This window comes from Spodoptera frugiperda, chromosome 9 (genome assembly GCF_023101765.2).
Source record: "Spodoptera frugiperda isolate SF20-4 chromosome 9, AGI-APGP_CSIRO_Sfru_2.0, whole genome shotgun sequence".
NCBI classification, from domain to species: domain Eukaryota; kingdom Metazoa; phylum Arthropoda; class Insecta; order Lepidoptera; family Noctuidae; genus Spodoptera; species Spodoptera frugiperda.
The window spans coordinates 5,611,550-5,628,232 of record NC_064220.1 but is presented as its reverse complement, the minus strand read 5'-3'; the positions used below and the strand labels follow the sequence as shown (position 1 = coordinate 5,628,232).

Sequence of the window (16,683 nt, the reverse complement as noted above, 5' to 3'; positions counted from 1 at the left end):
ACTCTGTTTCTGACCGACCGTATAATGAATTAGGGCCCGCTTTGTAAAACTTGGGGCAAACAGCTAAACTTTCATGGGCTCTCACCTTGGGGGTGTTGACCTGCTTAATTTGGGGCAACCTCAAAAACTAGCAACCTCTGCGCTAAGCTTGTTTTGAGGATTTTCGCTTTAATTACACTGCACGGCCCCGGAACCCGTATTGGAAATTAAATTAATCTCCTTAATGTGTGTAGCTAGCACATGTCTACATACTACTTGATCAACTTTTAACTATCTATGGAGTTTTATAGTGTGTCGGGCAAAGTATTATTGGATGTTTAAGTTTCGTGAGATATACATAATTAATTATATTGTCATTCGGTTGTCGGTGTCGCGAAGTGCTCATATGAGTCTCTGGCATGGCTTGAACCTAACTAACTAGTTACGGAAGCTGAAAAACAGAATATTTATTTATTGTATGTTTTGGTCGCAAGTGCGATTGTCGGACAAGGGATCTTGGGTTTGATTCCCGGGTCGGGCAAAGTATTATTGGTTATTTATTGGGTTTTAAAAAAAATCTCAGTAGTAGCACGGAGTCAAGACTTGTGACTAGTATTTGTATATAGCAATAGAGTCACCCCCTATTACAAGGGACTTATAACACAAATGGTGAATAGTGAGTGTACATTGTATAGTGGGATTACGTGCCATAATGTGCAGCTCTACCTACAACTTTGGGGATAAAAAGGCGTGATATTGCGTTTCTTTCTGTTTCGATGTCTGATTCCGTTCCAACAATAAAATAAACCATAAACGGAATAATAAAATAAATATAATACTTTACTTGTCATTGTCATCTAAGCGGATAGTGGTCTACTAAGTCTGTACATCAGATGGTTGAAGGAGCCTCATGTCCGCTTATAGGCTAAGATACCCCCCCTCCCTTCAACGGGGTGAAAAAGGGGGTGAGTAGGGTAGAGGTCGTTTATTTCTTCACTTGTGACGACAGATATGAGAATATTATTGTGTTTGATGTCCCGATTGAGATGTAGGCCAGCCGATTGTATTGGTACGTACTTACAAAGCATTGTGCGCAGATATCAGTTTAATATTGCTGCAAATGTTTGAATATTTTATTTTTATTTTGCATAGATAAAGTGACTAATGTATTTTTATCTATGTAGGGAGCAATGTAATGTTACTTACCCATCATCATCATCATCATCATCAGTCTATAAGTGTCCACTGCTGATAAAAACCTCGTGTCACATAAAGAAGGTTTGAGCATTAATCACCTCACTTGCTCAATATGGGTTGGCGATTTCAAACTTATAATTCGAAATTATAAGCCCAAGTTTCCTCACGATGTAATAAAATCGATCTAACCATTTCAGAGATTTGCCGGAACAAATAGACAAAAATTGTAAATAAATATATTTTGGTGTATTTCAATATTACAAACAGACATTCCATTTTTATTTATTAGTCTAGACTAGATTGGTTCTTATGTGAATCAAATTGTGTTAGAATTAAAGAAATACAAACACACACACACACATAGATAAATCTTTCTTAAACGGAAAATCTTAACGTTTCCATATAAACTAAAACTCAATATTCTTTTGTTAAAGAAAAAATATGTATAAACATTTTTCTCAAAAGCTTATCTAACTCTGATGTTATAGGACATTTTGTGAATATTTCCTGCGATACGTATCTTATAATTTCACATACATTTTTAGTCTACGAATCTTGAGGAAATCTAAACGGTTTTCTTGAGAATACGTTTAACCGAAACGTGATTCTCAAAGATAATTTGACTCATCTTTCTAAAGTATCTTTGCCATCACACTCAGGGTCATATCATCTTGGAGTCACGGCGTCGAAATTAAACCAGTTCGAGTCAGATTCTCACATGATAAGTTCCGTACTAAAAAAAATTATAATAAATAAATAAACTCGACTACAGACTCTAGTTTCCCGACAGTCGCGCCGTCGTATGTCGCGGAATGCTGCTCTTGAATATGAGCCTCTACCATGGCTTGAAACTAATCGAGATTCTCGTCAAACAGTTACATGAGTAAGCCGATAACACAATAATTAATTTAATGTCTCAGGAAAGTTATAATAAAATAATAATGAAGAAATTTCATATTTTTATAAAGATTCCTTTGAAACTTTTTTTGCTTAAACATTTCCTGGATATTAATTATCTTATCTTATCATCATCATCATCATTTTCATAATTTCAATCCTAGATACCTCGCTGTTTCATTTCTCTCCCTTATTTCGTCATATTTCTCGACATTTTGCATACCTCATGCATTATTTAAAAAATATTAATGAATACCAACACTAAATAATTATTTATCGATTTAAATATTTAACTATTTAGACTGAACATCACTATTTTTCGAACTCGAAATTAATCGAGCATCTCCGAATAATTTATGTAAGGTACCCGCTAAACATTATTTAAAAAAAGTACATATCAAATAGACAAACTTTATTCGAACCCTTTGATTACAGAACTCTAAAAAGTAAGGAAGCGAAGCGAATTCTAATTTTAACGAAAACAGCATGGCTGCCGCGATAAGAGCTTGAATTTTATAAGCTATAATATTGTAAGCAATCAGTCAGTGCTCCCACCCTTATCTTACAAACCAAACTAGGTACGTATTAAATTAACTTTCTTCACAAAAGGGATGCGGCATTGTCGATCGGAACCCAGCAATCCGAAAATTTACTCGATTCTATTTTAAATGAATACGTAATCGACTTACGAGAAATCGTTCATCTGAAGCTATTTTTAGATGAAAGAGAAATTGTCTTTTAATGTTAATCATAATAATGTACGTCGAATAAATTCGTGTTCAATGTAAATAATTTTAAAAACTAATTATTATGTTATTGGCTTACTCACGTAACTGTTTGACGAGGAACTCGACTAGTTTTAAGCTAGAGGCTCATATTCTTGAGCAGCATTACGCGACAATCGCCGCATCGCCGCATCGTGTGTCGCGGAATGCGGCAAACAGTTACGTGAGAAAATCGGTAAAATAATAATTAATTTTAAAAACAATACTTTTCTTTTTGAAATCGTAATTTTTTTATGTACTTAAATAAAGTTTCGAGTGGAGTTTTTAATTGATTTTATTTATTCTTTATAATCGGTTTTGGTAAATTATTTATTTAATCGCCGCGTCGTCACGAGCACAGGGCAATAAACTGCTAGGAAAATCAATCTTCGTTTAATTAACTACTTTGGGACGGATACTCGTAAATCGATCGAGGGGAAACTGTCTTCCAATTTAATTTGACGAACCCCAAGGTAAGTAAGTGGGCAATTGTTTTTTTAAGACAGAAACTTCGTGAAGAATTCTGTTTAGACTCGTAATAAAATCTCGTTATTGGAAATCTTTGTTTAGGTTTTTTGACTGTGTTGTTAGAGCTACTACTGTTACGTTACGGCACGGTATGCGCACGCTTTCGTCAATTAACGAATGCATGACGATTGTAAGTCGAATGTTTGCATCTTGCGCAAACACGACTGCTGAGAGGCACAAGGGATTTGAATAATGGTTATAATAATAGTAGGCTTACCTACTTACTTACTACTTATAATTAATACTTAACTATTACTTATAACATTTCGTAATTATGCCCGGTTTTTAAGAGATATACATTGACCATCTTAAAACTAAGAGTGATTATCACTTTTATGTTAATTATGTGTTTGTCTGCCTATCCTTAATAGGATTGTAAGTTGTTCAAAAGTCAAGACAATTAAATCCCTTATTAAGTCTAATTTTAGAATAATTTATTGTAACTGTCGCCATCTATTTTAATATTAATTAAGTGTTAAATCTTAAATTTCATTGTCACATTTTAATTAAGATTGAGTTATTAAAGCAATATGATAATGTTTTATTAAAATTCACTTAATTCTCTCAATATTACGTAACATATTCTGAAAATTGAAGAAGAGGTAAGCAGACGAATAACTGTTGTGTTGTTAAAACCAAATTTTAATAAAAACGAAAAGGTATCTCAGTTGGTTCGTACATACTTATACATTATCTACCCTGAAATTGAACTTGAAAATTCTAGGACAATAGAATTTGCTACCAAAAAGCTATTACCTAATTGATTCGTTGTGTTAAAAACTAAGTAAACTAACATAAAAAGAAGTATTTTAAAAACCCCAATTTCTCAAAAAGCATAACAACAACAATCGAATAGAAAGCAAGCAATAGCGATTGTTCTTTTTTTAAATTCACAAACTGTGCTAACTCTCTGGTCGCGGGTTAGTGGGGAAACGATAAATAAAAATCCGGTATAGTTTCGATAGAGATCGCCGGTTTACCGGTTTTTATAGCGAATCGGAAAAGTTTGTTTCCACTACTTTTTTTTCCGCGCCCCCAGGGTGTTGTCACACACAATATTTCCAGGGGTGTCCCTAAGTAAACTAATGCTAGTTCCGAAAAAAAAAACTTTTCATGATCGTCACGTTTTGCCTATTTTTTACTTCGGTTCAAGGGAAGTGGCTTATTTTATGTCAGTTTCATCTCGTTTTAGGAGATCATTGTGAGTTTCCTTTGAGAAAACAGCGTCAAACTACATAGATTATCATATTTCTGTGACTTGTAACTCTTTAGATTTCACGGAAGAAGGAGGAATAGGATTAAAATAACTAACAGTGAGTGAGTAATCTGAATTATTGTTTTAAGAAAAGTTTATCAAGATAAGTAAAAGTTTTTTTTATTCGATATAAACTAATGCTTGACTACAATCCCACCAAATAAATACATTAAATACTAAATACATTACAGTATTTTGGTTAATCAATCCCATCAAAAACCGAAACTGTATCGATTTAATAAAATAACTCGTTAACAATCTCACTTATCTACTATTTAATCCAATATGTATTGTAAGAACAATGTAGCACTAAATTATAGGTAGATAGATAAATCTAAATGAAGAATATTTTAGAATTCTAAGTAGCTAAAAGCACTTAGCCTGAAACCTTTACCCCGTATTATAACGAAAATAATAGCAGCATTATTGATGAAGATGTATCTACGCCTTTACTGCAAATATGTGTATTAAGAGGATCGAAGTCATATTGTACGAAATAGTACACATACAATATAGGTTTTACATCGTAAAAATTAAATAACACTGTTTTTTTAACCACACTATTATGTTGGCTCTTCTATATCACGATAGTAAAAAAGAATAAAAAAAGATTCACATTTTTATAATCGTTCTTCATCATCACTATAATCAACAGCCTATAAGCGCCCACTGCTGACTAAAGACCTCTTCTTACACAGAGAAGGTTTAATAACTACGCTTACTCAATACGCATTTGCGATTTCAAACTTCAAACACTGATTTCAGGTTTCCTCGCGATGTTTTCCTTCACAGTTTGTCAGTGGTGTCAAAATAATCTTAGGAAGTACACATTCCTCGGAAAAGGTCCCATTGGTACTTGCTATTGGTAGGTTTTGAACCTACACCTTCATGCATAAACCTCCGAGCCACCACGACAAAAATTGTTCTTAGAGTAAGCCTATTCTAATCACTACATAGTATAAAACAAAGTCGCTTTCACTGTCCCTATTTCCTTTTGTATGCTTAAATCTTTAAAACTACGCAATGGATTTTGATGCAGTTTTTTTTTAATAAATAGAATGATTCAAGAGGAAAGATTATATGTATAATACATGCATAATATATCACCATTACACCCATGCGAAACTGGGGTGGGTCGCTAGTAATAAATAAATAATGATCAGAATCCATAGTTCCTAGTATTACTAGTTATTTCAAAATAGTCCCAGAGGCTATGTTGTCTATTGAACTGACAAATAAGATCGTGTAAAGAATATGTTCCAAGTTCTTTTGTCTCGGAAATCGAAGTACTATTGGTTAGTCGAGAAAATAACTATTTGACGTTAACATTTCCGACAATTCTTATAAACAATTAATGGAAACTTACTATAGTATAAAATCAATAATGTTTTCTTTAAAAGTGTTGCCACACACTAGGAACACAAACATACAAGTTACAAACATACAAGTTCACATACACATAACATCCAGACCCAGAACAACAATTTGTGGTTCACACATAGAGTTGTTCCGTGCGGGAATCGAACCCGAGCCACATTGCACGGCAGCCATTTTCCTAGCCACCGCGCCAACCGTGCAGTCTGTCAGTCAGTGTTTATATTGGTACTATACCTTTTTTATTTCGGCTCTGCAAGTGCAAGCGTTGCGTGTGTGTGTCGTACGATAAGTGACCAAATTGGCATCTGTCAATTTACCGCTATAATGTCTATGACCCTCATTTTGTAACATGCGCAGTTCGTACTTAAGTCGACAGTTGGTAAATTTAATAAATAGGTGTTAGTTACATTAGTTTCTTTGGAGTCACAAAAGGCAATAACAACATACTTATCATTTAATGTAGGATCCCTGATTAGCTAAGGTATTCAATAATAAATCCAAAGTAAGTAATAATATTATATTTGTACCTATGTCTCAGGGCGAGAATCCAAACTCAGATATCGTAGTACGTCGCCATACATCCGACCAGGAACCAAACAGTAGTTATCATTAACAAAAGGAAATAATACCAGCTCTAACCAATCACAGCTTAAAACGAAAAGACAGTAAAAAAAATAAGTTTCCTACCACAATCCGTCGAAACACACAGGGTGAAAACTTTCCAAGTTTATACGAACTTGGTATAAAATCGTTGCGATGCCGTCACGCGATACGAACATTACACGCCGATATTATTGGCAAATACGAAAATGTTTTGTATGGTGTCTAAAGTTTTGGTATTTCCCCAATTTAGCACCTCGTGTGAAACGATCCGATATTGTGCTGTTAATGATCAAATTACTCCGGGGCTGCGGACTAAATAGCGGGTTACTGGGGCTCCGGCTCGAAAAGCAGGAGTAGGAACGGGGTGGTTTTTAGCCAGTAAGAGTCTGACACTCTCTTCCGCCTCGTCAAGAAAAAAATTTATCGAATTACGCGAGCTCGCATTTTTGGGGAGTAAAGAACATCTTTGTTATATGTTTTCATTACAAAATAAGGAAAAATAATGTACATTCATATTAAATGTAACACGGTGTTATTGCCGCTAAAAGCTTCAGAAGCTCATTTTTTTTTACAAAAGTCAATAAACCTGGTTTAATTTCAGACTTAGTGCTAATTACAAAGATTTTTCATAAAACTAAAAAACTGAAAATACTTTTCATCCAAGTATGTTACAGTTTTTACAATTTGCAACATAACCTGTGAAAAGTGTGTAGAATGCTGTTTCATTATACACTGCTGCCTACTCCAAATTCTTCGAACAATAAGGTATATCATTACGTTATCATTTAGCTCCAAATAGCGATTCGTAATCATTTACAAACATACTAAAATAATGTAGTTAACATATCGAATCAAATGGAAATGTCGATAGTTGTATTCGAAACATTCGAATAATCGAATTACGCCTCGCTGATTCCAAATCAAATCGCTGAAGATTAATAATTCAGTACAATATTCAAGTGATTAGGTCCTAAAGGTAGATTCATAGGGATATAAATAGTTGTCATGTCTTGGTACACACACCGGTAGTGGGGCAGACGTATCGCCTGATTGTAAGCAATCGCCGCCGCCCATGGACATTTTGTCGGCCATTTAGGGGATATTAATTTAAGGGTTGTTGGGGAATCGGGGATTGGGAAGATTGGGAAGCGGGGATTTGCGCCTCCGGTAACTTCACTCACGCAACGCACGCGTTGTTTCACGTCGGTTTTCTGCTTGACCGTGGTATCACTCCGATCGAGCCGGCCCATTCGTGCCGAAGCTTTCAGGGACAAAAGGCATGACGTTGCAAAAAAAGCGAGTGACAATCACTGGGAGACTGTAGGGCTCAGCTATATAAGACAGAAGCCTGAATCTCCATCTCCATGCTTGGCAGGTGCGTTGGAAAAGCACAGTTTTATCAAAGAACGTTTCTGCCTTGTCTCTCTTAAAGCCAAACTTCACTAACTGCTAAGTTTACTAGTAATAATAGAATGAGTAAATAGTTATAAGTTACAACAAGTCTATGTACCATTTACTCGACTTAATCATAAAGTTAGTATTTGTATTTCGCTCGGCCGCTAGTCCTAATTTAGTTTGGTACTGGAGAGAATGGTGGGATGTTTTCTTATTTCTGTATTTATTTACTGACTGTGTCATTGGTTGCGTGGTTGCTATTATAGCTGTTGAACATGGAGTATCAAGTTCACGTGTGACTTGGAGTTTAACATTTTCAAAATTCTGTTATCATTTTGGACGTTTTATTTTACTGGACATTGGAAACGGGTACGTTGAGCCGAATGTCAACTCTTAGTTTTAATCATCTACAATTCTCAGTATTATGTTATTACATAATAGGATAATAATTGTGCACAATATCAAATATAGAGCCTGGATTAGGGTAATTGGTGAAGCTAATTGCCGTTAGTGGTGATAGGAGGGCCTTTTACATAGAGCATAATATTATTAAGTTCATAGTCAACATTCTTCAAACCATTTGTTTTTAAAAGGCCAGCAACACACCTGAAAACTCCTCTGGTGTTACCGGTGTCCATGGGAACACTGATCGCTTACCATCAGGTGACGCGTATGCTCATTTACCTCCTATCCCACAAAAAACTAGACAGATTAAAAAAGAAGATATTTAAATATATATCCTTCTGTAGATAATTTATTCTCGTTTGACCCGATTCGATTTGTTCATTAGTCTGAACCATATTTTTAAAGACTCGTGGTATACTGTATGGGGAAAACCCTCACGACTTCATTTAAACCACATATTAGTTATCATGTTAGCTGACAGTATACGAAAAATTATCGAAGTAGGCCCAGAAGGTAAGCCAAAAAGTGTTTTTTTCTATTTGAGCTAATTTGAACACTTTTTACAAATACGGCATTAGTTATAACAGCCACACCGCATGTCCGTTAGATTCCTAGACAACCTACTACATTCAAGCTCTTCTGTAATCAAGAAACAAGGAGCTGTTCATACAGAATTTAATAGATGATTAATTTGAAAATTTCAATTTTTTAATTCGGTTTTCGTTGATATATTTTGTAGTTGTGTTTATGCTTCTGTGAACTAGTAATACTTGTAGTTTCATTAGTCTTATGAGCGAATGAAAGTAGAAGTCATATTAGCGATTTTCATACTGTATGTATAACATTAATTCTATAACCAAAAGAATTTGAAAAGTATACCGTAATAGTAATTGTGGTATCTGCATAGTGTGGCGTTGCATGTTAGCAGCCATGGTGTGACGTCACGCGACGCACAAAAATAACGTTATTATGCGAACCAATATTATACTTATTTTTACTTTATATTAGTTGTTCTAAAAGTATCTACCACGGCTTTAATGGGAGGTAGTGTTGTGGTTGAAGATTAAAATTGTGAATATAAATGATTGATTGAATTGAATTAAAAAAAAATACTTATGAGTAATTAAAAAAATATATACGTATCCGTTTATTTTAAAAGAGCTGTCTCTTTCACTGTCTCTGTCAAATGCTATCAATTGTTTTCATTCACAAATACGCACAACGCTTTGCAGAGTAGAGTCAATGTTCATTTAATTTCTTTGTGTTTTCAAATGGAATTAACTGGTCCAGGATACGAAATTTCTTCACTATTGTAATCTTCAAACACAACACTACCACCTATTAAAGCCGTGGCAGATAATTTTAGAACACCTTATATACATACTATTTATCTTGGTACTAGTTTAGCTAGGTTAGCTTCTGCTAATAGTATCGCCCGTGATACCAAGGTAGCAAAAACAAAACATAATTTTTTACCCTGACTGTGATAATAAATTAGGTACCTTTTTACCCCACATACTTCTAAAGAGACCTTGTGTATCATTTATTAAAAAAACACAAACGCATTTATTCGTAATACAGCACGTTTGTAATTGAAATAACTTGAAAATAAATACCTAGGAATGACACGATTACTTTAGACTTTACATATAGTCAACGTAAACTCTACATTTTTGGGTTTATCTAAAATTCTAAATTATAAGCACTAAGTCTGAAATTATACTCAGTGTATGCCAACAGGCTCACCCCCATTTACATGGGACATAACGTAATATATGTAAAAATGGTGTTAGTTACATTAAATAGAAGAAATTAAAAGCTGTATTATAACGTGTACCTAACAAACTATCCACCTCTATCGCTGTATAATTATTGAGCCTTTATTGAAAACTTTATGTCTACATTGTACCTATTAATTAAACTAGGTAATAAATACAAAATAGTCAAAGCCAATATTATTTATTTCAAATAGACCGGGAAGGCACTTTTGCACGTCAAAGCAAATATATATTAAAATAAAAAGTCTGTCTGTCGGTCAGTCCTCTCGTTGCTCTATTTGCTCGTCCCAAAGTGTAGATCCCTATGGCGAAGAACGAGCAAGAAACTCAATAGGTTACTCTTTTACAATCAGGTTTACAATACAATACTTGGTTACATTGTTTCGTTGGTTCAATTATGTTGAGAACAATGTAACACCAATATTCAGTCAAAGAGATCGAAAAATATATGTTGTTAGACTACACTACCGAATTGTATTCATTATGTAATGATAGTAATTTGTGAAATAAATATATAAAATAAATTTAAAATGCGCATATTAATAGAGGTGCCTTACGTACCCCAACAATCTGATATGACACTTGGTCATGTTCTAAAAATGTTACCAAAATTGATATTTTTAACCCTACATCCAGTACCAACACATATTTTTATCGTGCAAATATTTTAATCGCCAAGAGGCCCCTGGTGGCTATTTGTATCCGCAATACTAAAATAAATCGAAATAAAGTATTTTCACAAACTATTCATACAACTTTCTCTTCAATCTACACAAATATTCTTCGCTCGTAAAACATAAATAGATTGGTTAAAGTTTCTTTTTTATCATGTGTAAATTACACTTGCGAAATAACTAAGATTCATATTTTCATTATTATAGATCTAAGATTATTTATTTATCTTTAAAAAAGTGTAATTTGTTTTTTTATTAATTAAATAATAAATTAAAGAATTAATGTCACATATAATTCTTATACACATTAGGGAACGAATGGCCTCACATAAAAACCCCAAAAATTACACCACCAAATAAATCGTATGTGCATATTAAATAATCATAATCGTCCACTAACCATTCATTTGTAAACCTAATACCATAAAAAAGCACTCACCTTAATTTTTAAACGGACTAATTTAATAACTGACACACTGACACTAACTCAGAAACACTAATTATACATTTCAACCGCACTCACGATAAAATTTTTCACGTTAAAAACAAATACGGTACGTTAACACTGTAAGAACACTATTTATTTTTCAAAGATTTTTGTAATTTATCACACACACATAACACTATTTTAAGTTTTACTTTTTAGTTTCCACTGCGAGTGATATATTTTCGTAGTACCTCCGTGAGAAGCGACACGACCTCCTCCGCGCGCGGTCTGAAAGGAACTGACTATAGCTCGCGTGAATTTGTGTTTGTAGGTAGGTAGGTATCATCGCGAAATATGCCTGCATAAATAAATAGTGGACCGGCAGAAATATGATCATGAATACTCATTAAAATATGCAGTATCCATACATCATGGATGTTCTATACTGTATGTATGCCCTGTTAAAGGAATAATGATGGAGTTTCTTGCTCGTTCTTCTCCATAGGACTCTACATTATGGAACGAGCCCCTAGCTTCACTGACGGACAGTCTTACGTAGTCATATTGTCACGCCCTTTATCCCCGAAGGGTTAGGCAGAGGTGCACATTACGCCACGTAATGCCGCTATATAATGTATATCTACTTTTCACCATTAGTGTTATAAGTCCCACGTAATAGGGGTGAGTGTATTGAAACCTATTGAGTCTGACGTAGTATTTTATTTATTAACTTTCCCAAAGTTTTATGGTATAGCTCAGTTGGCGTTAGTCAAACGAGATCACATCACCTGATGGTTAGCAATCGGCTGCGCCCATGGACACCCGCAACTCTAGAGGAGTTACCATTGTGTTGATGGCCCTTTAGGGGTTAAGATATTTGGGGATTGGGATAAGGGGTCCGGTAACCTCACTCACATGGTGAAACACAACACAATCGTGTATTGTTTGGTTGAAATAAATTCTTTGAAAAAAATATGCAAGATAGTATTTAACGTAGCCTAGCCGTATAATTTTTTCGTGTGTCACAAGTGCATTTACAAACATACAACTTCTTATACACCTTGGATAGTCCATCCGACTGCACGGTTAGCGCGGTGGCTGGGCAACCGGCTGCCGCGCAACGTATAGCTGGTTCAATTCCCGCACGGAGCAACTCTTTGTTTGATCTATAAATTGTTGTTCCGGGTCTGAGTGTGATGTGTATGTGAAATTGTATATTTGTAAAACGCAGCCACGAACAGTAAATCCTAGTGTGGAGCAAGGATTAAAAAAATATCAAGGTAGGTTATAGGCTACAAAACATAACGCTACGATCAATAGGAGCCGAGCAGAGCGGGTGAAACCGCAAGAGATTAGCTATGTAATACAAGACATTGTTAAAGGGCCTAAATAAATAACCGAACTGATTCAAAAATCTCTGAATCAATCAATCAATAGATTTTTTAAAGAATGACAATACTGCTAATGTGTAGAATCAGTCAAGTAGCTTGATTTCAATACCTAACCATATGGTACTCAGTTCTTCAATGATTTTAAATAATCCGGAGCTGCGGACTACCTAGCGGATTTACCGGGGCTCCAGCTCGAAGAGCAGGAATAGAAACGGGGTGGTTTTTAGTCAGTAAGAGTCTGATACTCCCTCTCGCGTCACCTAAGGCGGGATAAGTCATTGGGTGGCTTTCCTCTTAAAAAAACTGATCCGTATCAATAGGCTATTTTAAATAAGAACAACATACTTAGGTTATAGGTACACCTAATCTCATGACAAAATTTACATAATTTTAATTGAACAGCATGTATGGTCAAGCAAAGTAAAAGTTTATACAAAATTTCAGCTCAATCAGTTGAAGATATCTGCTCCAAAATGTAGTTGCAAAATTTCACTTCACACTACTAGCTTCCGCCCAATGCGGATGTCGGCCTTCGCGTGGATGTTTTATTTCTCCATTTTGAGTAACTGTGACATTGACATCTTATAAAGATTTTTATTTCTACGTATTTTTCCAGGATAAAAAGTATCCTATTTTATGCCCAGGATAATAACAGACAGACAGACAAACAAACAAAAATTAATCCCATATTAGATAATATCCTATACCATCCACTTTACACACACACACACATACACACAATGCAAGTTGAATAAAAGCTTGTGTAAATAAATAAATAAATTCTGTTGTTAATATCTGAACAACAAGGTTTATGAATAAAGAGCCGGCGGCCATCTTGCTTACATTATAACGCAGTCAGCCACACTTGGCACAATTAAACTTTTCACATTGGGCTACAGGTCAGCGTGGACCGTTTAATGAACAAACTTCAGGAATCTTGTACATTGGCGTTGATTCAAGTTAACAACGTCTACTACGTGTCAAACTCTCTGTGTTAGCAATAGCAATAGTATAACGATTACATCTGTCACAATTATAACAATGTTGACTTTTCAAAGTAGTTAGTAAGTATAATTATGGTTTAATTGGAATAAATGATTTGACTTTGACTTTGAACATACGTTATCACGGTGTTCTATGAAATTGACGATGATATAACATATTCATTGCATCGCATCTGCATAGCATAGCCTATATTTGTTTATATTTTATTTTCATACAGTTGTGTATGGCCTCTTCATCAACAACATTGTGAGAGTCCACAGGCAACAATATTGTATTATACTCTACCTAAACACATATTTAAAATAAGAAGAATTCTTTTAATTCGATATTGCAAGTATTTACTTCGTTTTGACAATGACAGAAACGATCTCAATGGCCATTATAATACGTAATAAGTGCCGGTAAGTTACACAAACTCATTTGGGCATCGCTGTTTGGAGTTAGTGAGAGGCTCTGTAGCTAGTTCACACATTCGACATGGTTCACGCTTGATTTCACTACAATTAATCGTCTCGAGAATGTTTTGAAACGGTAATTATAGTTGTAGCTTTAAGCTTTAGGTACCATCTAGTTCAGCTACCTTCTCAAGTTTGTCAGTGTTGACATTTTAAGTTCTTGATAGAGCCGATCAAAGAGTAGTGTTTTGCGGAGATGTAAATCAAAATGACTAGAAAACCGAACGCTATTTTTCTCATTTTCAATTTCTTTTGCTTACATTCTTACGAAAATCTACAAAAACTAATCTTTGAATGCTCCTTAAACGGCTCTAAAAATATGTAAAACTATCATCATCAACAGCCCGCAAATGTATCAGTCCCCTACTGAACTGTTTCTCCTCTACATAAAATCTTAATCTCCACGCAGTTGGCAGGTTGGAGATCGCAGTTTAAAAGTTTTTTCTATCAAATGATCAATCCCTTAGTCTGCTCTTATAACATCGGCAAGAAACACATTAAAAAACATACATTTACTTACCTACGTTACTCGAATAACACATAGATGTTTGCTGAAAATGATTTTTAAAAGGGTATTTAAGGTACATGTGGATGTGTGGTGAGCTGTATAGGAAACGGAAGACATAAAGTGCGGTGAGCGCGCGATACCACTGGTAATGTGATCGCGGAGGCTAGATGCGAACGCAGGCATTAATATATTCTGAATGAACCTCATGATAACAGTTTTGGTAACGGGTTCGACCTATTTTTTATGCAATGTGCTGATAATAATCCCCTAACGACTTACCTTTGCTTTTATGGATACTCGTACTTTAACTTTTGTATGAAATGGGCAATGGGGCGGCTAAGGAGCAGACCTGATGGTGAGCAATCAGCACCGCACATGGACTGCGAAGTACTGTTGTTTACGTTGGCTGGAGAGCGCAGACGACTCTTGCGATGTTGCGCAAGAGTAAGTGAAGTATTATTATAACTTTCGTGAGACTTACTAAATTAATTATTATGTTATCGGCTTACTCTCGTAACTGTTTGACGAGGAACTCGACTAGTTTCAAGCCATGCTAGAGGCTCATATTCAAGAGCAGCATTCCGCGACACACGACGCGGCGATTGTCGCGCTGCTACTGGACAATCGCCGCGTGGCTGGCATGGCCTGAGACTAGTCGAGTTCCTCGTCAAACAGTTACGTGAGTAAACCGATAACATAATAATTAGTTAAGTAAAGTAGTTTGCACGGCAAAGGCCTCCCTCCTACCGTCTACCGTTTAACGTCGTTTCATTCCTCTCTATGCAGAGATTTCGTGATTTCGTAATAATTAAGTTTCATTACATAATTCTCTATCTAAAGAAGGTATTACAAGAAAACTTATATGTAAGATAAATAAAAAATTTTGATGTCATTTTTTGAGTGGGAAAATCATCCACTGTCTTCTCTCGCCTTGGACGAGGCGAAAAAGTGTCAGACTCTTACTGACTAAAAACCACCCCGTTCCTACTCCTGCTTTTCGAGCTGGAGCCCCTGTAACCCGTTAGGCAGTACGCAGCCCGGGTTATTTTTGACGCCTAAGATATTTTGATGACCCTATCACATCCTCGGTGACGCCTCCCCCTCAGTTCGTACCTGGAAAGGGGGTTCTTATCCGTGAATTTGCCACGAATACAAACAGCATAGTTACGTCACTGAAAAATCCGAAAACGCAACTATGTATTGTACTTTGTCATCACAATTCGCTCGAGACCTTTTTTACGTCATCTCTGCTAGTATATATATATATATATATATATATATATATATATATATATATATATATATATATATTATATATATATTTATATATATATATTATATATACAACGTGTAACAAAATACCCATATACATCAAGAAGCCCTGATGAATACAGGTTGAATAGAGTCTCTACACGAAGTTTCAGCTTAAAATACGTTTAAAAAAATTTTGTACCAAATACTTGGTATCGCATGGTTCTTCATTTTAAATCATACAAACGTGTCACAACACTACAGGGATCACTCGCTAATATTACGAAACATTTATTCTGTCAATCTGATCGCCTAGTACCTGTCTATCTAATTTTGAATCACGCGGCGTCGCGATTTGAAAAATTCATAACTTGGTACCATGAAAAAATTAGTTTAAAAAACCCTTACCGTATCGTTTGTTATGTTATCTAGAAGCCGTGTACTTGATATGTATACCCCCTTTTTGTTACACGTTGTATATATATATATATTATATATATATATATATAAATATATATATATATATATTATATATATATATATATAAATATATATATATATATATATATATTATATATAATATATCTATACTAATATTATAAAGCTGAAGAGTTTGTTTGATTGTTTGTTTGTTTGTTTGAACGCGCTAATCTCAGGAACTACTGGTCCGAATTGAATAATTATTTTTGTGTTGGATAGTGTATTTATTGAGGAAGGCTATAGGCTATAAAACATCACGCTATGACCAATAGGAGCTGAGTAGAGCGGGTGAAACCGCGCGGAAGTAGCTAGTA

At 34.9% G+C, this 16,683-nt stretch overlaps 1 protein-coding gene across 4 annotated transcripts in view; it reads right to left on the bottom strand.

The window, feature by feature from the left end:
- LOC118271123 (immunoglobulin superfamily containing leucine-rich repeat protein) overlaps positions 1 to 11,676 on the bottom strand; it is a 380,874-nt gene extending 369,198 nt beyond the window's left edge. For all 4 annotated transcript variants that reach the window (XM_035587058.2, XM_035587059.2, XM_035587060.2 and 1 more), the window contains exon 1: positions 11,292 to 11,676. The gene's annotated coding sequence lies outside the window, so the exon portion shown is untranslated. The remainder of the gene's footprint in view (positions 1 to 11,291) is intronic.
- Positions 11,677 to 16,683: the final 5,007 nt, after the last annotated feature.